General features: G+C 40.1%; 1 protein-coding gene across 1 annotated transcript in view; it reads left to right on the forward strand.

The window, feature by feature from the left end:
- The window catches only part of LOC126504547 (zinc finger protein 431-like), a 150,428-nt gene that overhangs the window by 125,505 nt on the left and 2,448 nt on the right, over positions 1-22,475 (forward strand). Inside the window, exons 2-4 of the transcript XR_007592639.1 lie at positions 11,812-11,938; positions 12,019-12,079; positions 12,991-15,208. The gene's annotated coding sequence lies outside the window, so the exon portion shown is untranslated. The remainder of the gene's footprint in view (positions 1-11,811; positions 11,939-12,018; positions 12,080-12,990; positions 15,209-22,475) is intronic.

Below are 22,475 nucleotides of genomic sequence, written 5' to 3' on the forward strand. Positions count from 1 at the left end.
AAAAAAAAAAAAAAAAAAAAAAAAAAAAAAAAAAAAGATCAGGCAAAAGAGTAAGAGACACTCCCCATCCCCACTGTTAGCAGTCCCACAAAACACCAAGCTATACAACCATAACATACATGCCGAGAACCTGGTGCAGATCCCTGCAGGCTCAGTGATTGCTGGTTCACTCTCTGGAAGGCACTATGAGCCCTGCTGAGTTGATTCTACGGGCTGTGTTCTCCTGTGTCTATGTCCTTCTGTAAGTTAGGAAAAATTTTGACTATTAATTTTTAGAAAATATTTTCTGGGCCTTTGAGGTGAGATTCTTCTCCTTCTTTTCTTAGTTTCATAGTGTCCCAGATTTGCTGGATTTATGTTCCAGGAAATTTTTAGATTTAACATTTTCTTTACCTGATATATTTATTTCTTCTATCATATCTTCAAACCCTGAAATCCTCTGTTCCATGACTTGTATTCTTTTGGTTAAGTTTGCCTCTGTAGCTTCTGCTTGATTAGCTCGTTCTTCATTTCCAGAATTCCTTCAGTTTGTGTTTTTTTTTTTTTAATTGCTTCTATTTAAACTTCCAGGTCTTGAAAGATTCATTCATTTCCTTCACTTTTTTTTTTTTTTTGGACTTTCTGTAGGGATTTATTCATTTTCTCCAATAGTTCATTTATCCTTTCCCTGCTTTCTTTCAGGGATTCTTTCCCTTCCTTAAGCACTTCTAGCATCTTTATAAAGTTGGTCTTAAGGTCTGTTACTTGCGCTTCACCTGTGTTAGAATTTTCAGAGCTTGCAGTACTAGGATAGCTGTAACGTGGTCTGACGTTGCTTTGTCCGTTGCTGATTGCGTTCTTACGCTGGTGTCCAAGTGATTGAGGTAATTGTGGGTCTAGGTACCAGTTTCTCGGTTTGTCTTCTACTGCCAATGGTCTAGAAACATAGCATGGCAGAATTAAAAAATAAAAGGCTAATCTCTTGAATGGACTATCGAATCTGTTGGATGGTAATTACTGATGGCTCACGCAGGTCTAGAGTGAAGAAAAGTAACTGGGGCAGAAGGAAATGAGCTGGAAAGGGTGCTTTCAGGTGGCAGTCAAGTGCTGAACCAGGCCGGAATTTTCAAGGAGTTTGGTACCATTATAGACAAGACCCCTGTGCTGGAATTGAAGCCTACCAAGATGCCCTAAGGGTAAGACTACGTCTAGTGAAACCTTCAGTTTATGAAAGGAGTAAAGAAAAAGTGATTCCTAGTCCCGGGAAGCAACTTCATAACAACCTGCCGTGCCTGCCCTCCTTCCAAGCGTGTAGTGCCTGACTCAGGAAGTTAAGAAGTCAGTTTGCAGGATCATCTGTCATGTGCTGGTCCTGGAAACAAGAAAGAATCAAAATGTAAGGTTATGGATTCTAACGCCGTGGTTGCAGTTCAGCGGTGTTGCAGGCATGTTTGTTTGGCAGTCAGAAACTCAGTGAGGAAAAAGGAAGGGAGTGGGAACTGGGATTGCTATGTAAAATGAGAAAAGATAGTCTTTAAAAAAAATAAATAAAAATTAATTAACCTAAAAAATTTTGAACGAGGAACAAAAATGTTCCAAGAGCAGAAAACAAACCTAAACCAAAACAAAAGAAAGACACCAGGGGAAATTAATATTACCTAACAATGGATACATCTGCCTGGAAAGTCACCCAAAATTCCTCTGCAGAAGTGGGGCCTCCATCTTCATCCTCGACCTAGTGTATCTGATGGGCTTTTCAGTGAAACAGAAAATTAAAAGAGCTTCCTTGCCTTGCATTGGCAAAGTTTATTAGCTGCTTTCTTCTGTATCCTGCAGAATGTCGGCAGACTCCTTCTGAGGCAGGAATTTCAAAAGACTGTCCTGCCTTGTTTTGGCAAAGTCCAGCAGCAGTCACTTCCCTATATTCCCCTATAATCTACCAAATAGACAAAAGCCTCCCAGACCCCTATTGGGAATGTGGGTGTTATGTTTTCCAAACTGCTTCACTCTAGGTGAAGGCATCTTTAGGTTCTCAGAGAGAAAATTTTAAAAAATCCTCAAGTGCTGGGAAGTTCAGCTATAATCTTTGTTGATATATATGGCCTGTCAAGGTTCAGGAGGTCGTCTCTGACCAAAACTGATCCTTCTCATTACTGAACTTCATGGCCTCTAATTTCCTGTGGGAAAAGAAGCAGAAACTCTTATTCAAATCACTTTTTGATTTCCACTTACGAAAATATCTTTTGGTGTCCATTTTAGAGTTCAGATGGTTATAACAGTCCTGTTCCCAATCTTACGTATGCCAGCAGCTGTGTGCACATTGCCATTCAAAGTATTGGGAATCCACAAGATACTACATAGGGTCCAAACTCCCTGTGTATTTCCTTTGGGAGAGCAGGCAAATCTCTTAACCTCTGAGCCGTCTCTCCAGCCCCGACTTTTTACTCTTATATTACTTTTACTGTCTCTTTAAAGACCTTACTTTGTTATTTTTAATCTATTTGTTTCATGACTGCCTATACCCATTTTCTTTTTCTTTCTTAGGTCTACATGCATTATAAAACATACAGGAATCTGTTTACAGGATTTTTTTTTCCATCTGAACCTCTTACTGCGTGTCATTTAGCCTTTTTTGACCATGTGAACAAATTTTTAAACTGCTGAACTACACTCTGTCTTCCTCTTGTGGCTTCGGTTGCTGGCTTTATCAACTTTTCAAATCATAAAAGCAAAGACCAAAACATGTTGTCTGCTCGCAGGTATATGACCAAAACCTGCTTTCAACCTTCCTATATTTAGAATGCTAATGTTGTGCTGCCAGAGGTACTCTTTACTTTTTTAAAAATGTACCTCCTGCTCAGGGGCTTGCTATAAGTCAGAAACTGTTAAAGGAGCCATAAGAATTCAAACCACATGTTGATATGCCAAAATGCTGGCCATTGCTCTTGATCTTAGCTCTTTTGCTTTTCATTCTTTTGGGTGGCCTCTTAAGTTTTTAATAGACATTTCTCTATTAAGGCAGTATCCCATTCCCAGGATACAGAAATGACAGAGGTGAAGCTCCTATTCAGTTTCCTTCCAAAGTGACTTGGTGATTACCTTGTACTGTATGTATCATGGAATAAGTGTGGAGAGAACCACAATTGTATGACAATACTGTTAAAGGAGTATACATTTACAGTGTTGTCAGCATCATGCTTACTATAGCATGCAGTGACCTATGATGATGTGCATGTTGACTTCACTTGGGAAGAGTGGACTTTACTGGATCCTTTCCAGAAGAATCTTTACAAAGATGTGACGCTGGAGACCTACAGGAACCTCACTGCCATAGGTAAGACTGGGTTTTCCTTCACCTTTTAAAATAAGGGGTTAACTGTTTCTTGGTTTTTGATGCTCTTCTGCAATTTGATCGAGAAGGAAGAAATGAGGCATATTTATACTGAAGATAATAACTTAAATTTTGTACCACTTTCAATAACATATCATACATTTCCTGTTACTAGGGTACAGTTGGGAAGACTACAATATTGAGGAACACTGTCAAAGTTCTCAAAGACATGGAAGGTAAGTATCCTGTGCAAGCTCACACAAACGTGCCTCTGAAGAAATTGTAATGTGTCCTGGAAGTTGTAAACAGAAGCAACAGTGCAAATCCACACAGTTTCAAGTGCATTGATGATTAAGCTAATGTTACTCATATGTTAGTTGTGACTGTGCTGATTTTAGTGAGAGGGGCAGAGTCAAGGAGCATTTGGTGTGGAGAAACCTTAATTTCTTTATTTTTTTTTTAAAGATTTTATTCTTTACACAGTGTTCTGCCTCCATGTATGCCTGCAGGCCAGAAGAGGGCGCCAGATCTTATTGTAGGTGGTTGTGAGCCACTATGTCGTTGCTGGGAATTGAACTCAGAACCTCTGGAAGAGCAGTCAGCGTTCTTAACCTCTGAGCCATCTCTCTAGCCTGAGAAACCTTAGTTTCTATACCACATCTCTATGAGAAGCTGAAAGTCAGACTATGTTAATTCAATATGGAAACCTTTTGTTATTTTTCCTTTACTAGGTAGATCATTTATCACTCTAACTACAAGCCATAGAACGTAGGGATATAGATACACACAACATACTTCCTTCTCAGAAAAATTAGAAGATGCATAGCAGTGCCCACATTACGTACACTTGTTGAATTTGTTTCAAGTGTACAAGTCATTGTTTTTCCAACTTCATTGTTAATATATGAAGAAATTCATCCTGCAGAAAAGCCCTGTGACTACTAGGGCCGTGTAAATATTCCTATTTGTCCTAGTTCAATCAAAAATATATTAGGACTCATTTATAAAAATTTATAAGTGCAATAAGAGAGATAAAGGTCTGAATTTTTCCAGCTTTCTTCATATATGTGAAAACTCTCATATAAAAAGAGATTCTGAAAATGTTAAGTATGTAACAAAGGATCTTAACATCACAGGACTCTTCAAAAAATGCAAAACAACCTGTAATAAAGGGGAACAACATGAGGTGTAAACACAGTGATAAAACTTTAAGATGTGATTCCTCTTCACAATGGACCAAATTGTAAAATTTATTTATAGAGATATAAGTATTCAACAGTGTGTTGAATGTGGTGAAGGTCTTAAATGTGCTATTTATCCTTGCAGGCATGAAAGAAGTCACACTGGGAAGAAACCTTCTGTATATCTTCAATCTGTTAAAACCTTTGCATATGACAGTCATCCTCAAATGCATGAAAGAACACGTGTTTGTGAGAAACTGTATAAATGTAATGAATGTGGGAAAGCCTTTGAGCGACACTCTGGTCTTCTAAGGCATGGGAGAGCACATACTGGAGAGAAACCCTATGAATGTAATGAATGTGGTAAAGCCTTTGCACAACAAATTACTCTTCAAATACATAAAAGGACACATTCTAGAGAGAAACCCTATGAATGCAGTCACTGTGGTAAAGCCTTTGCACAACAAATTACTCTTCAAATACATAAAAGAACACATTCTAGAGAGAAACCATACAAATGTAATCAATGTAGTAAAGCCTTTTCATGTGATACGTATCTTAAAAGGCATGAGAGAAGACATGCTGGAAAGTATAAATCAGCATGGTAAAGGTTTTGTTGATCACAGTGCCCTTCAAATGCATTAAAGAACACATACTGGAGAGAAATGCTATGAATGTAATCAGTGGGAAAGCCTTTACACAACATGGTCATATTCAAATGCATACAAGAACACATACTAGAGTGAGGCCCTATGAATATCAGTGTGGTAAAAACCTGTGTATATTTCATTAATCTTTGAAATTGTGAGAAAAAGTAATACTTCAGAGAAACCCTAAAGATGTACTGTTTGTTAAAATTTTAGACTGTACAGCAATAAAACTTTTTATATGCAATCAATCTGTTAAAGCCTTTGTATATTAAAAGATTATTTGAGTACGTGTAAACAATACTGGGGGCTTATAAAATATTGGTTAGATCTTTATTTAACACACTTGTATTCAGTAGAAGAGTATTCTGTAGTCAAAAATGGATATGGCAACAATCTGTTCAAGCTTTTTTTAAAATTATGTATACAATTTCTGTCTGCATGTATGCCTGCAGGCCAGATGAGGGCACCAGATCTCATTATAGATGGTTGTGAGCCACCATGTGGTTGCCAGGAATTGAACTCAGGCCCTTTGGAAGAGCAGGCAATGCTCTTAACCACTGAGCCATCTCTCCAGCCCTCTGTTCAAGCTTTATGATGTCTGTTCCTATAGTTTGCCCCTGCAAACTCATGGAAAAATGAATTTACTAATTTATAAAGCCCTATGTGCTGGGTAAAAGGGCAAGGCAAAGAAGCACGTCCTGGTCCTGAAACCAGAGCCAGTGAAAGATATGCCCTTTGTTTCTGTAACCAGAGCCAAAGAAACACACTCTACTTCTGACCAACTGAGCACAAAACCAACCAGTCTCTGAGCAGGAAAACTAACCAGTCCCTGAGCACAAAAGCCAACCAATCTTTGAGCTTGAAAAATGTTAGGGATTGAAATCAGACCAAGTCCCACCCTGAAAATCTACCTGAACAAACTATGCACCTAATAAGACCCATATAAGCCCTGTGCTGTTCTGGTGACAACTGCCCTTTTTCACTCTGCTAGTCAGCCCCTCTCCCTTCAAAATACATCTCTTGAATGCATTTTGGTTGAAGACCTTTCACCAGAGCAAATCAGAATCTCTGTTGGGAAACTCCCTTAGGAGAGCAAAGTAGAACAGCAATGGATGTCTTTCCTGGGAAGGTCTCTTAGGAGAGTAGAGGGGAGTTCAGCTGTAATGACTCTTGGAGTGGAGCACAATGGCAACCTCTTTCAGAGGACCATTCCCCACCAGAACACAGGTTCAGGCTTAGCCTGACTTCCCTATCATTAGTATTCCTATCTCCTCACAGCTTTAAGTATGTGCATACCTTCCCTTCACAGCTATATGTATACCCTGCCTTTCCTCTACAGCTTTGGGTATAGTTTGACTTCCCAATGATACTTTTCTCCCACAACTGTGGATATCCAGGATAACTTCCTTTCATTGCTGTATGTATAGCTTGATTTCCAACAACCTTTCCCTTCAGAGCTGCAATACTTGTACTATGAATTTAAATGATAGTTACCCTTTTAGAATTTATACTTCAATTACATGAAATAACTGATTCAGTTATAAAATTTTATGGATTTTTGTTAGTTTCTTTTCTGTGGTTGTGATTTAATAATCTATTTCTAGGATCTTTACAACCCCATTTTGTTCATTTAGCATGTCATTTAGAGTTAAATTTGATCTTTCTATAACTGCCTACCCTGTAGGATTGGGTGGTATACCTGTAATGCTTTATAGGTTAATAAACAAAAGTGTTTCATCGTCCTAAAGACACGCTGGAGCACTGCCGCTCTTAATGTGTACAGGTATTCCCATGATGGCCATAACCTCTGATAATTGTGTGTTTTCCCATGATGGCCATAACCTCTGATAATTGTGTGTTTACAGAATCAGCTTTTTCAGAACTCGAGGCAGTTGCACACTGAAATTCTGAATAGGTATCAATGGTGTGGTGTATCTGTTTTTCCAAATTCCACCATATGAAAGACATCCGTTTGCGAGAGTACCATCCATCCTTTGAGTACTGAGATACTTCCTGCCAGTAGTGGAATTTGGTTGTACAAAGAACAAGGAGGACATTTCCTAATAATTACCTTGGCTTGTAGCAAAGTGATTGGAAAATCTTTCTTTCAAACGTTTTGGGTTTTTTGTTTTGTTTTGTTTTTTTTGAGTCAGGGTTTCTCTTTAGCTTTTGGAGCCTGTTCTAGAACTACCTCTTGTAGACCAGTTTGGCCTCGAACTCAGATGCCATAATCTTGATGCAATTATTGTTACATCACACCTGTGTCTAGGAGACCTTCAATGACAATGTTTTTTTATTTGTATTTTTAACTTTGGTCTTTGTTCATTTATAGAAGTTTGCCAAAATATTTGCTTTACATGTTGACTGAGATTTTCTGTCCTGCCCAGTCCCACAATTGTTCAGTCCCAAAGGAATCACACTGCTGTCTACATTAATTACACTGATTGGCCTAGTAGCTCAGGCTTCTTATTAGCTCTTAGAACTTACAATAGTTTATAGTTCTCATCTGTGTTAGTCTTGTGGCTTGCTACCTTTTTAGCAAAGCAGTCACATCTTGCTATCTTGCTTCCTTTGCATCTGGGTCACTACTGCTGACCGACTCCCAGAATTTCCTCCTCCCAGAATTCTCTTGTTCTCATTGCCCTGACTCTACTTCCTGCCTGATCACCCCACTCATACTTGCTGCCTGGCTACTGACCAATCAGCATTTTATTAAAAATAATACAAGAGACAGGATAAAAGACCATTGTCCCACAGCACTTCCTCCCCCTCCTTTTTTTCAAACAAGAACTCTGAATCTAATATCCTTTGTTTAGCTTTTCTCTTGACCATTAATCTATAACAATTTGTAAGCAACATTCTAATTAATGGAAAATATCCATAGTTATTTTTTGGGAATGTGGGCATAGTTTTCAAAGCTCCTTCCTGCTGATTGGGGGCACTGATAATCTTATTCGGACCTAAAGCAAATTTACAATTATAATCAAGTCATAACTGGAGTATCCTGTGAGGCTTGATCATCTCAGCCAGCAGTCTTGAATCTGTTATGGATGTAGAACTCAGACATCTTGGCCATCTGCTCCTATTGGAGATTTCCAGGGGTCTTCCTTGATCAAACCTGAGTTTCCTTAACCTGGAATGAAACCACAGGCTTTCATTTCCTGTGGAAACAAAAGCAAAACCTCTTCTCCAAAGTAACATACCTTTTGACTTCAACTATGAAGTCAAGGTGATTTCAAAATACCTATCTTGGATTAATTCAGCAACATTTATTAACAAATATCTTTCAGCAGCTGTTGTTCCTTCCTCAGCATTCAAACAATTCAAAGAGACCATAATAACATACAGTATCCAGATTCTCTGGGTGTTTTCCAACTTTATATGACTTTATTTTAAACTCTCTACTTTTATTTTTAATTTTTGGCTTTTTGAGACAGGGTTTCTCTGTTTCTTTGTCCTGAAACTCACTCTGTAGACCAGGCTGTCTTTGAACTCACAGAGATCCACCTGCTTCTGCCCCAAGTGCTGGGATTTTCCTATATTTTTTTGTTCTCTCTTCTATAGATTTTCCATCATCCAGAGCAGTATGGTTTCTTCTAATAGGTATTAGGTTCCTTCATTACTACAGGAAGGAGTTTTCTCAACTAAAGACTGAACCAAATTTGGCATGGGAACCTGCAAGAACCCCTCAAGGCATTTCCCAATGGGAAATGATTACCTTAACTGTCCATTGTGGATCTGCATCCGTTGGCCCAATGCATACCTTTGCCACACCTTTTGTGTAGCCCCAAAGGGAAGGGCATTCTGTTTGATTTATGCTTAGAAATGTCCTTTTGTGTAACCTTGTTTACCACAATTGCTAGTTCTTTTGCTCTTCATTCTTTTGGAGGGCATACGGCATACCAAATAAATGGCACATAGTCTTATTACTTATGGATGTATGAGCTTACTGTGGCTTGTTTCTCTCCAGCTTTTCTTAAATAATCCTATCTCCCTTTTACTTCTGGGTTTTTATCTTTGTCAATTTAGTATACCTTTACTTCTTATTCCATGGCTTGCTGGCCTTTGATGTCTTCTCATTACTTCTTCCTTTTTTCTGCCCAAGTTTATTCTGCCAGTTTTTCCCTCTGTCTAACCACCTATCGATTCCTGCCAAGCTATTGGCTGTTCAGGTCTTAGACAAATTTTCACAGCTTCACAGAGTTAAACACTTGCACCATAAAAGAATATGAGACAGGCTGGAGAGATGGCTCAGCGGTTAAGAGCATTACCTGCTCTTCCAAAGGTCCTGAGTTCAATTCCCAGCAACCACATGGTGGCTCACAACCATCTTAAATGAGGTCTGGTGCCCTCTTCTGGCCTGCAGACATACACACAGACAGAACATTGTATACATAATAAATAAATAAATATTTAAAAAAAAGAATATGAGACATCTTTCATCATTTAAAAAATGCTCCAAAGCATTCACAAATGTTAATATTCTATAGTAGCCTGAGTTGTGTTTTGAGATCAAGACATTGAGATACCTAAACCATGAGACGTATTCTGTAAAGAACTATATACGGACTGGCATATAGGAGTAAAAATAACCAAAAAGAGAAGTTGCAAGGAGAGGGGCATCCTCCGAAACTGTAGCCATATATATCTGAGCCAAAACGACAGGATTTAATTTTTCTGCTGTGCTTTGGTGTTTCCTTGGGGCAGTATTCCCTCACTGTATCTCCATTTGTCTCTCGTAAGAGGAATAGTGTTATGTGAAATTGTATGTTGGAAAGATATAACTTGTTTTCTGAATCTATAATATGTCACTGTCAAGAGATTGTCGTGTGTCTGAAGAGAGGTTGTACATCTGAACATTGTAAGTGCTGCTGCAGATGATAAGGGTCATTGAAGTGACTGATTGCATTTTTTTTTGTTTTGTTTTTGGAGACAGGGTTTCTCTGAAGCTTTGGAGCCTGTCCTGGAACTAGCTCTTGTAGACCAGGCTGGCCTTGAACTCACGGAGATCTGCCTGCCTCTGCCTCCCAAGTGCTGGGATTAAAGGCTTGCGCCACCACCGCCCAGCCTAATTGCATTTTCTTCATGCATGGCCATTAGCCTATAGTGACCTTGTTCAGAATGTGGTTGATTAAGTCCAGATGATAATTTATTTGAACATGTATCTCTTGGTGACTTTTCTTTCAATTGCTTGTGAAACCATTAATAGGAGGAGCATTTCTGGATGACTCCTTGTTAGGTACGTGATAGGAGTTTCTCAGCCCATTTTCTGTTCTTTTGTGTCTGCTCTGCAGTAATTGAAACTAATAAGTTCCTTATTGTGCTATCATGGCTTCACCGACATTATAAACTCTATCTCTAAATCACATAAGATACAGGACAAGCAATTACTACTCAGTGCTAAGCCAGTTTGCTATGCTTCTGTTAATTATCTGATTGTAAAAACAAGATTTTTCTGTGTCGCCCTTACTCTCCTGAAGTAGCTCTCTACACCAGCTGGCCTCAGAGTATCCTCAGATTCGGAGATCCCCTTGAGTCTGTATCCCAAGTGCTTGGATTAAAAGTGATCACAAATTCCTGGCTCTTTGTTTTCATGTCATTGTATGATGTGCCTGGGATGTAGGTTTGTGTCCCATGTCAAGCATATGCTGTAGTACTGAGCTTCACGCTTATCTTGAATTTTAAAATTTTACAGAGGTTCTCTTTCTGTTTCCCAGGATGGCATGAACCCATTACATTAATTCTGCCTGAGCCTTCTCATTCACTGGATTGCCTGTACATCACCTTCTACGTGTGTTTTGTGTTTGTCTCGAATTTTTTAATGTTCATGAGTATTTTACCTGTATACATGGAGATGCACAACATGGGTGCCTGGTCCTCACAGAGATCAAAACGTGGTCCCCCAAAAAAATCTGAACTTGAAAGATGGCTGGTTGGGTTCCCTGAAGTAAATCCTAGTAATTGAACCCACCTACATGCTAGACTAACAAGGGCTCCTTATCAATGAGAGATCTTTTCTACCCTGTGTTGAATATTTGTGATCAACACTGAAATTGCTAATGTTCATCTGTCCGTTTGTAACTGCTTAAAGATGCAGTGCCTTTTAGAAAAACCTTATTGATGTTCTGTCTTAATACATCTAGTAAGAATCTCTTGAGTTCTTTCTATTTTTTGGTTGTTTGAATGATTTTGCACGGGAGACAGGATCTTAATATCTCCCTCTGGCTGTCCTGGAACTGACTTCATAGACTAGGCTGGCATTCAACTCTGAGGCAGATATACCTGTCTCTGACTTCTGATTTCCCCATTTAAAGGTGTAATTCAATATACCCAGCCTGTCAATATTATTTTTCTCTTTGTACTTAGCAATTGTTCATACAATTTCTGTCCTGTGTAGTGTGTACTGTTGGTCTGTGTTTCTGTGATACAAGTGTCTATGTTTTATTAGACATTTTTCTTGCAAAGTGATATCCCAGTCACAGAGTACAGAAATGACAGGTGAACCTCCTATTCGGTTTCCTTCCAAGGAGACTTGGTGATTACATTATAATGTCTATATAATGGAATAAGTGTACGGAGTACTAGCATCATGACTATATTGCCAAAGAAGTAAACATTTACAGTGTTGTCATTCTCATGCTTTCTGTTGTGCAATGTGTGGACATTTCAGAATGCAGTGACCTATGATGATGTGCATGTTGACTTCACTTGGGAAGAGTGGACATTGCTGGATCCTTCCCAGAGGAATCTCTACAAAGATGTGATGCTGGAGACCTACAGGAACCTCACTATCATAGGTAATATTGAATTTCCTTCATGTAATTTAAATTTTACCCAATTTACAATAATATTTCATACATTTTCTACTATATTTTAGGATACAGTTGGGAAAACCATAATCCTGAAGAACATTGTCAAAGTTCTCAAAGACATGGAAGGTAATTATCACGTGCAAGCTGATACAAACTTGCCTCTGAAGGAACGGTAATATGTCCTGGAAGTTTTAAAACAAAAACAGCAGTGTAAAAAAGTACAATTTCATGTGAATTCATGATTATTAAATTCTCACACAACCGTATACCTCAGTTTCAAATAGATGGAATATATTTGCAAGGCATTATTTTAAGAAAGAAGCCGAGGAAAGAATGCCTTAGCTTATGTTCCCGTTTGCATCCTAGCTGTGCTGTGGAACTGCCTACTCATTAATTTCATACCACTCATATCACAGAAGGTTCGCGTGCTGGAGAGGTGATGAGTCCATCTTCACAGCCGTCTAATAAACAAATAGGTCATAGTAAAGCTAGTGTTCCTCATCTTCTGCTGTGACCATGCTGAGTTTAGTGAGATGGGCAGTTAGAGTCCAGAGTCAAGGAGCATTTGTTGTCGGGAAAGCCATACTCTTTATACCACGTATCTATATCTGAATTTTTCCAGTTGTCTTTTAGTGTGTGCAAACTCTCATAGAAAAAAAGATTCTTTAAGTGTGAACTGTTTAACAGAGGATCTTAAGCATCACAGGTAATGTTTAAACACGGAAAACAGGCTTTTAATCCCAGCACTCGGGAGGCAGAGGCAGGCAGATCTCTTGAGTTTGAGGCCAGCCTGGTCTACAAGAGTGAGTTCCAGGACAGGTTCCAAAGTCACACAGAAACTCTGTCTTGAAAAAAAAAAAAAAGAAAACTATCCTAAATGAAGGGTAGTAGCATGAATGTAAATGCAATATAAAACCTTAAGATCTAATTCTTCCTTATAATTGGACCAAATTGTAAAACTCATTCATACAGATAATAAAGATTCAACAGTGTATTGAGTGTGATAAGGGATTTACATGTGCCCATTATCCTTGCAGGTCTGAAAGAAGTCATACTGGAGATAATCCTGTCTATGTTCAATGTATTAATGCCTTTGCATATGACAGTCATCTTCAAAGGCATGAAAATATATATATTGGAGAGAAACCCTATCAATGCAATCAATGTGGTAAAGCCTTTGCACGTAATAAAAATCTTCAAATACATAAAAGAACACATACTGGCGAGAAACCCTATAAATGTCATCAATGTGGTAAAGCCTTTGTACGATACAATCATCTCCAAACGCATAAAAGAACACATACTGGAGAGAAACCCTATGAATGTATTCAATGTGGTAAAACCTTTGCACAGCAAAGTCATCTTCAAATGCATGAAAGAACACATACTGGAGAGAAACCGTATGAATGTAATCAATGTGGTAAAACCTTTGCTTATTCCCATGTTCTTCAAATGCATAAAAGAACACATACTGGAGAGAGACCCTATGAATGTAATCAATGTGGTAAAACCTTTGCACGTCACAATAATCTTCAGATGCATACAAGAACACATACTGGAGAGAAGCCCTATGAATGTTATCTATGTTCTAAAGCTTTTGTACAACAAGGTCATCTCCAAATACATGAAAGAACACATACTGGAGAGAAGCCCTATAAATGTAATGAATGTGGTAAAGCCTTTGCTTATCACAATGCTCTTAAAACGCATATAAGAATTCACACCGGAGAGAAACCCTATGAATGTAATGAATGTGGTAAAGCCTTTGCTCATCACAGTCATCTCCGAGTACATAAAAGAACACACACTGGAGAGAAACCCTATGAATGTAAGGAATGTGGTAAAGCCTTTGCACAACACAGTGTTCTCCAAACACATAAAAGAAGACATACTGGAGAGAAACCCTATTTATGTAATCGTTGTGGTAAATTCTTTGCGCATCATAGTGGTCTTCAAATGCATGAAAGAACACATACTGGAGAGAAACCCTATGTATGTAATGTGTGTGGTAAAGACTTTGCATATATAAGCAATCTTCGAAATCATCAGAAAAAGGAACATTGCAGAGAAACCATAAAAATAAAGTCAGTGTAACAAAGTTTTACACTTTAAAGGAGTAAAATATTTTGTGTGCCTTTGCTAATTACAATAGTTTTTGAGTACCTGAAAAAAATCTGAGGGTGTATTGTTATAAAGAATTTGGTAAGTTCCTAATCCAACACACTTACATACATTTATTCAAGACTATTCAAGACTATAGAGAAAAATTGAATGGTGTCAACAATGTTTTCAAAATTCAAGATGTCCATTTTGTATTATTTGCCTCTGCAAACTCATGGGAAAATTGAATTTATGGAGCCCTATATGTAGGGTAAAAGGGCCAGCCAAAGAATACACTCAATCCTGAACCAGAGCCAGTGAAAGACACACACGTTGGCTTTGAAACCAAAGCCAAAGAAATACATTCTTCCCCTGACCTACTGAACATGAAACCAACCAATCTCTGATAACTGAAACCAACCAGTCTTTGAGGATAGAACTAACCAGCAACTGAGCTTGAAATCTAGCCAGTCTGCCAGCTCAGGGGTTGAAACCTGACCAGTTTCCACCCTGAAAATCTCGCTGCTCAATCTCTGTCCATAAGAGGCCCCGTATAGCCCTGTGCCTTTTTAGTTGGCATCTGCCCTTTACAGCCTCCTACAGCTCTCACTTCCAAATACATTTCTTCAGCGAGTTTAGGGTGACGAACGATCTTTCGGCAGATCAGGGTCAAATCCTTTCTGCAAATCTCCCTGGTGGAGCAGAGCTTAGGAGCAATGGACGTTTCTGGTGGGAAACCCCAAGTGGATCAGAGCCGAGAAGGAAGTGACATACCTGCTGGGAAACTCCACTGGGGGAGTGGAGCAGATTTGGAAACATTTCACCGGAGTCATAGCAGACGGATACTTATCTTAGTTGAGTGAAGCAAAGAAGTAACAGTTGGCCAGAGCTGAGAAGAAATGGACGTCTCTGCTGGGTAACTCCGTAGTGTCAGAGTAGAGAAGTGACGGGCATCTCTGCTGGGATCCTAGTGGAGCAGAGAAGAGAAGAGATGGACAGCTCTTCTAGGAAACTCCCTTAGGGGAGCAGCAATTGTCTTCGCTGCTGGGAAGCTCTCTTAGCAAAGAGGAGTGGAGCCCAGGTAGAATGGCTCTCAGAGGAACAAGATTGCCAGATCCTGCTGGGACACATTCTCCCACCGGAAGACAACTTCAGGTATGTTCTGACTTCCTGACTGTCAGTATTTTCTTTCTCCTCACGGTTTTAGTTGCCTAGGATACCTTCCCTTCACAGCTGTATGTACAGCCTGACTTCTGCCAGCCAGGGTACCTTTCCCTTCTGTGCTGTAGGAATCCTTAATACCTTCCCTCGTAGCTGTCAGTACAGCCTGATTTAGACAGAGTAGCTTTCTCTCCAGAGCTGCAGGTATCCAGGATATCTTCCTTCTGCAGCTTCAGGTATAGGATGACTTCTCAACAGGCAGGACACCTTTCTTCTCACAACTGTAGCTGTCCAGGATAACTTCCTTTCACAGCTGTGGGTATAGCCTTCTGGAGGAAATGCACAGTGATGTCGTAAGAAGGCTGAGAACTCGCATCCTTAACAGTGGGAACTGGGAATGGTGCGTGGATGTGAATTCTCAAAGCCTTCCCCCCAGTACCATATTTCCTTCAGTAGGACATATCTAAAATCCTCCCAAACGATACCACCAATTTAGAAGGATTGATTTCTCTGACTTCAAGGCTACATGCTTGCTTTCTGCTGTATGAACCAGTTCATGTTGAAGAAAAGCCTTTAGATGCCGCAACACCTGTGGTACGGGAATGAACGCTTGCAAGGGAACAACTTTCATCAGTGAAAAGCTGTTTGTGTTTGTTTAAAGGGTTGATTTTATTTTAATTGTGTGCTGACACTGTGTGTTTGTGGGTGTGTGAATGTGCATGCTGTTCCTCAGATGTCAGACCCTTGAATTACAGGAGGTTTCAAAGATCAGATCTTTACCCTGGGAATAACCATTTCTTACCCGCCCAGTTTGCATCTCCCCTGTAGATGTTGTAAAGCCTGTTTACGTAATTTTGAAACCAGGAAATTGGGACAAACACATACAAGAGGAATCCCTATTGATGTAAAGGACTGTAAAGGACTTCAGGTCACAGTAGTCTTCAGCAGCCAGAAAGACGCCCTGTTTCCTTTATCCGTCACAGCCTTGAAGGAAGGAAATTGTTTACCTTCTTCACTCAAGACTGATAGTAGAGATCATGGTGCTTTTTATTTGAAACATTTGAGGTAAATACTAAAGTGTGCCGTATGTGGGGCACATCCATTTAGTGAAGTTTATTTTGTGGCCCTTAGAGTTTTATGACTTGTTCATCTTCTGTTGTGCTTTTCCTTAGTGACGGGTGTGTTTGTGCTGTAATGTATGGAGCGGGACACCCGTCATTTAAGGAGTCTATTGTTCATTTAAAAGTCAGGCAGGGTGTCATCATACTTTCCCTATCAGGGTTTCTGTGAAAGGGTGGAGGTTTGTTGTTTCTGGTTTTGTTATTCATATTTTCACAAATTCCTTTGAGATTTTTTTTTAAAGATTTATTTATTATGTACACAGTGTTCAGCCTCCATGCCTGCAGGCCAGAAGAGGGCACCAGATCTTATTACAAGTGGTTGTGAGCCACCATGTGGTTGCTGGGAATTGAACTCAGGACCTCCGAAAGAACATTCAGTGCTCTCAACCTCTGAGCCATCTCTCCAGCCCCCTCCTTTGAGATTTTGTTTTTTTTTTTTTTTTTTCAGCCTGTGTTGGATGTTAGCTGTGACCCAAGGGTATATTTGAACTCATGATGCTCATGAGTTCACCTCCTGAGTAAAGTACAAGGGTAGATAGATGGTGTACTCCCAATGTGTGGTGTTTTGTCAACACAATTTAACAGTGTTAATGTTAAAAGGCTTAATAGAAAAGAATATAATAAACATTAACTACCTCATGTGTGTATTCAAAGCAGAATTTTCATTTATCTAGTAGAGATACAATAACCTTGAAAGAACTAGAAACAAGTCCCAACTCTCTGACCTTTGATCAATGTGGAAATAGGCATTTTGGGGTCTCCACAGTCTCCCCACAAGCGAATCAAGCATCTGATGGGTTGACCTGCTGAACATTAATTGTCACCTGCTATATACTCCCCATGGCAGCTCTCAGCACTTGTCTGTCCTGGAACTATCTCTGTAGATGAGGCTGGCCTTGAAATTACAGAAATTCAGCTGCATCTGCCTCCCAAGTGTTAGGGTTAAAGGCATATACCATCACCACTTAATATAACTTGGTTCTTTTAATTGGCTTAATAAGGATGAGTGGCTGAACCTGGCTGGTAAAGATAACCAGGACCCAGGCTCTGGTCCTAATTCCATAAGAGAAGGACGCTCCCATCAAATGCAGTCCTCATGCCTCAGAGTCCACTGTCTTCCAACTGCGAGCAATATTGGTTTTTATCTTTAGTCTGTTATAATTCATCAAGGGACTAGGGCAGAGTACCATCCTTATTCTGCAGATGATGAAAGCCAGGCACACAGAGATAGGTGGATTTTGAATATTCTTAAGTGTAAACTGCTCCTCTTACTCATCCCATCATCGTAAAGATTCACTAAATGAAGCTGCAGCTACTTAAGCCAGATGGAGTGGCATAGACCTTAAGTCATGGTACTTAGAATTTCTGAATTTCAGAGTCATCCAAGATGAGGATGATCCCATGGGGTATTTTCAGAGGACCGTGGAACCTAGGGAGACAGTGATTGGCTCAGGACAGTGTCCATAGTCTTCCCAGCATTTCTACATCTTCAGGTCCATGGCACCAGCAAGTGTTAGCTGAGGTAGTAACCACTCAAAGTTTTCTCTTCTTAATAATGTTTTCTGTCTAAGGCAGCCTGTGTCACATGAGGGTCAGACTCATGTTGCTCTATAAAGAGTAAAATTCCCCTCAGGCAAGGAAGAGCTTGTGATTTGTTTATCCGAAACAGCATGCTCAGTCCTGAAGCCATAAAACACAACCAACAGATGGATCCAGCTGACTTATTCATGTATGTACACATTCTTGTTCACATGTTCTTAATAAGGAAGAAATTGAAAGAATTTGGGAAGGAGCGGAGAGAGGACAAAGAAGGTGGAAAGTGATGTAGTATACTTTAATTAAATGTATAAAATAAATTTTAAATAAAAAAATGTGACTTAAGAGATAACCTAGCTATTAAGAGCACTGGGAGTTGTTGCAGAGGACACAGGTTCCATTGCCGGAAGCCGCGGTTGCTAATCCTGTCCAGTAACTCCTGTTCCAAGGCATCTGATGCCCTCTTCTGACCGCTGCGGTACTGCACCCAGACACATGCAGGCACACACCCATATAACGCTTCAAAATGAAATTCTGCGGAGTAATGTCAGCCTTGAGTCAGATAGCACTCCTGGGTAGTTAACATGAACTCTTTCTGGTCCTTCATAGAGGCAACTAGAGTGTTCCTGTGAGCCAGCTTGCTCAGAGGCAAAACAAGTCTTCTTCTGGGGTTAGACTAGCTCAGCATTGCTGTTTATTTAAGAACATCCTTTACAGTGTGGATAGGTAACTTTCATTTCCATCCTGTATGTTTCAGGAATGTGGCATGGATATGTCTTTTAAATTTATCTTTTATATCATATATAATGGTCTTTTTTTTTTTTTTTTTTTTTTTTTTTTTTTTTTTTTTTTTTTTTTTTTTTTTTTTTTTTTTTTTTGGTTTTTGGTTTTTCGAGACAGGGTTTCTCTGTGGTTTTGGAGCCTGTCCTGGAACTAGCTCTTGTAGACCAGGCTGGTCTCGAACTCACAGAGACCCGCCTGCCTCTGCCTCCCGAGTGCTGGGATTAAAGGCGTGCGCCACCACCACCCGGCTTTCTATTTCTCTTTTAAACCATACCTTGTGATATAGTTATATTTAGATCATAGTGCATGATTTAAAAGATAGTTTTGTAAGTCTCCATCTGCCTAAGTGGCTAGATTTTCCTTCCTCTGAACCTTTTTAAATTGTTCAAAGTCTAACCTTGGGCCTGAACCTTAAAGGGACTTAGTGGTGACAGCAGAGATGGAATGCAAAATCTGTGCCAGGCTGGCTCCTCTGTTAGCGTTGGCCACCGCTGGAGCATGCTGTCATTAACGAAATTTTTGTTTATTAACCTCTTAAGTGTGTGGAATAATTGCTCCCTGGGAAGGTGTATTAATTCTAGAACAGCAGTCTCTGAAACCTTTTAGAAAAATGTTTCTGAGACAAGCTTTCTTAAGTTGAATCAGGAAGCCTTACTCCCACTCCATAGCTCCATAGAGCAATGACCTTGTGCTTGTGATTAAACCAACTAAATTCTTAGGTGAAAGGACTCAGTCACCACTGGGTTTTAAAATTACAAATTTGAATCATGTAGTCAACTGCCATTTCAGTAACAGGAAAAGGATTTGTGTGTGGAGCATGGCTTCCACTTTCAGACCAGAATAGGAGGAATAGTTTATTGTGTAGGATGTAAGGGAAAACGCAGAGGGCAAGGAGCTGCTGGAGTCATTATGAAATAGGACCTGCTTGTGGCAGGATCAGTGATTTTGTAATTTCCCAGCATGTATTGATCCATGTCATGTGGATGAAGGCAGGCCCGATTTGGGGTATACAAATGGGAAGGTTAGATTGAGCCAATGTGTAGTCAGGATCAACAAGTGAATCTTCTCTGCAGATGTGTTCAGTCTGCTTGTCATGCGTACATACATTAGCTCTAGCTGTGTGTCAGGTCACAGTCGCTGCAGCTAACACAGCACCGTGAAATGATACCTTATTAAAGTCATCGCCTCAACAGGGAAGGTTTTTCCCTTTGCAAAGTCAGTATAGCTATGTTTTTTTCTGTTATTTTTATCTTTTTAAAAAGATAATTGTTTCACTTTTGAAATTTGATTTTTCTCTAAAAGCATCATTGCTCTAATCTTTTATTTGTTTCTATTTCCCATTGTTTTCAAGTCATTAAGAAGTTCCTTCCACTTTACTGAAGCACTGTTGGTTTTTTATCTCTGTTTAGAGCAAAGCCTTCTTCTGTAGCTTCGGCTTGCCTCACAGTGTGTAGTTGAGGTTTTCTTTGCACACCTAATCCTGTTTCTGCTGCCCAGTGCTGGAAAGAAAGTTCTGCAGCTGCTACAAGGTTGGACCTTAGCTGGTCGGTGAGAACAAAAAATCAACCAGTTGATGAGTGCCCTCCACATTCTCTGTATTTTTTTTTTTTTTTTTTTTTGCAAAGTAACAAAGGAAGAAGGATCTGTGTGAGAGTTGCGTTAACTGACCCACTTTAAAGCAGGTGTAGTCCCAGCACAGAAAGGCCTGGGCAAGGAGCAGGAAAACTTTCCTCTTTGACTGTAGCTCACGTTAGAAATGAGTAGTGAGGAAATGGATTTGAGATGATTCATAAATGTCCTGACACCGTTTCTCGCAACCACAGATCAGGGAATCAAGACTCTGGATAAAAAACTGAACCTGTCCTGAACCCAAATTACAGTAGTTATATGAGTTTGACAAAAATAGAACTGGATGAAATGGTGTGGGCCTGACTAAAAGAAGGCTTAAGATGGACAACATGAGAGAAAATGTGCGGCTAATACAAATTCCTAGCCTCTGGATCACATGGCCGTAAAACCTGGTTTAACTTTTAAAACAATGGTGGGGGATCATAATCGCATTCCCATTATCTCTTCCCTGCCTCTAAGCCCTTCCAGAGACCCTTTGTTGTTTTCTATTTCATGGCCTCTTTTTGCTGTAGCAGCAGCTACTGTTTGCACGTGACCTGTATGTGGCTGCAGGACTTTCCAGCTATGAAGGGAAGGGTTGGCTGCACTGTTCAGTGACTGTGTAATGGAATACACGTACATGGGACACAGTATCTTAGAAGAGGAACAGGAAGTGCTCTGAGAGATTGAAAGAGTTTCTACTAAAGTACGAATTTCCCCGACTACAGCCCTGTATGTCCCTGGGGTGGAAGAGCAGACCTGGGAAGGCCTGTGCAGCCTTGGTCATTTGATCTCCGCTTTTGTAATAGGGGAGCTGCTAGTGTCCTGAGGCCCAGCCAGGTAATACTAAGTGAGGGATTCTGGGCAAGCCTAGCATTCAGGAGCACTAGTGAGAGGTAGACAGTATGTTTTCCCAGGGTTCTCCTCTGATGCAGCTATAGGGAGTCAAGAGGTAGACCAGAAGCCATGCCTTTGTGAATAGGGGTGCATTACCTTCTGCACAGAAGTTGGCTGAGCTGTCAGATCTGCTGGGAAGTGAATGGACCATGAAAAACTCTGGTTCTGCCGGGCTGTGGCGCACGCCTTTAATCCCAGCACTCGGGAGGCAGAGGCAGGCGGATCTCTGTGAGTTCGAGACCAGCCTGATCTACAGAGCTAGTTCCAGGACAGGCACCAAAGCTACAGAGAAACCCTGTCTCGAAAAACAAAAAAAAAAAAAAAAAAAAAAAGAAAGAAAGAAAGAAAGAAAGAAAGAAAGAACAAAAGAAAAACACTGGTTCTGTTGTCCCGTGGGTTGATCTGGGCAGTGGCCCTTCTCTAAGCCTCCCCGAGTGTATGTTACCTAGGCATGGGTGACTGCGCAGTGGGGGATGTGGTACAGGCATTGCTCTTAGTGTGACGTGAGAGGACAAACTGGAAAAACTGAAGGTCAGCACTAAATTCCACGTTCAATTTCGTGTGATAAGTTTCATTAATAGTTTAGAAACTACTAGAAGTAAGGTAATGGGCATCATCCTTCAGAAATACTTGGTTGGAATGCTTTTAACTTTTCTCTGCCACCATCCACATTAGCATGATTCAGGGGAATTCGAGTCCTGAGAACACAAGGAATTTCTGAGCTGCAGAGGTTCCTCGGGTGTTCACGGCATTGTGGATAGGGCAGATTTCACATCTTCTGCCCTAATCCGTGTGGCAGGAAGCAGACATTATTCTGCAACAGTGTTTTGTGTGTGGGCATCAGACAGAGTGGGTTCACCTGAAACCACAGGGGGGATGACGGGGTGCATATCCATAGCCAATCTTCCTGATCACCTCCATTTCCAGGGAGCTTTAGAGCATGGGCCTCTGTTTGGAAGAGAGATCACTAGTAACTGGAGGGTGATAAATACAGCAGTCGAGGGGTGACCTTGAGTTATTTCTGTGGGAGTTGTGAAATCTGTGTTTATTAGTCTGTGCTTGTACATTTATAGGTAACATTGGTCAAGTTCACATTTTTCCTGATTGAGTTTTCTTATGTCTCTTGATAAAAGTTTGGCTGTTATTTTTGTGCTTTCGTTCTTTTTTTTTTTTTAAGTATTTATTTATTATGTATACAATATTCTGTCTGTGTGTATGCCTGGAGGCCAGAAGAGGGCACCAGACCCCATTACAGATGGTTGTGAGCCACCATGTGGTTGCTGGGAATTGAACTCAGGACCTTTGGAAGAGCAGGC

The sequence above is a fragment of the Alexandromys fortis genome, unplaced genomic scaffold, assembly GCF_014885135.2.
Source record: "Alexandromys fortis isolate MF-2015 unplaced genomic scaffold, M_Fortis_MF-2015_v1.1 scaffold_12, whole genome shotgun sequence".
Classification (NCBI taxonomy): Eukaryota; Metazoa; Chordata; class Mammalia; order Rodentia; family Cricetidae; genus Alexandromys; species Alexandromys fortis.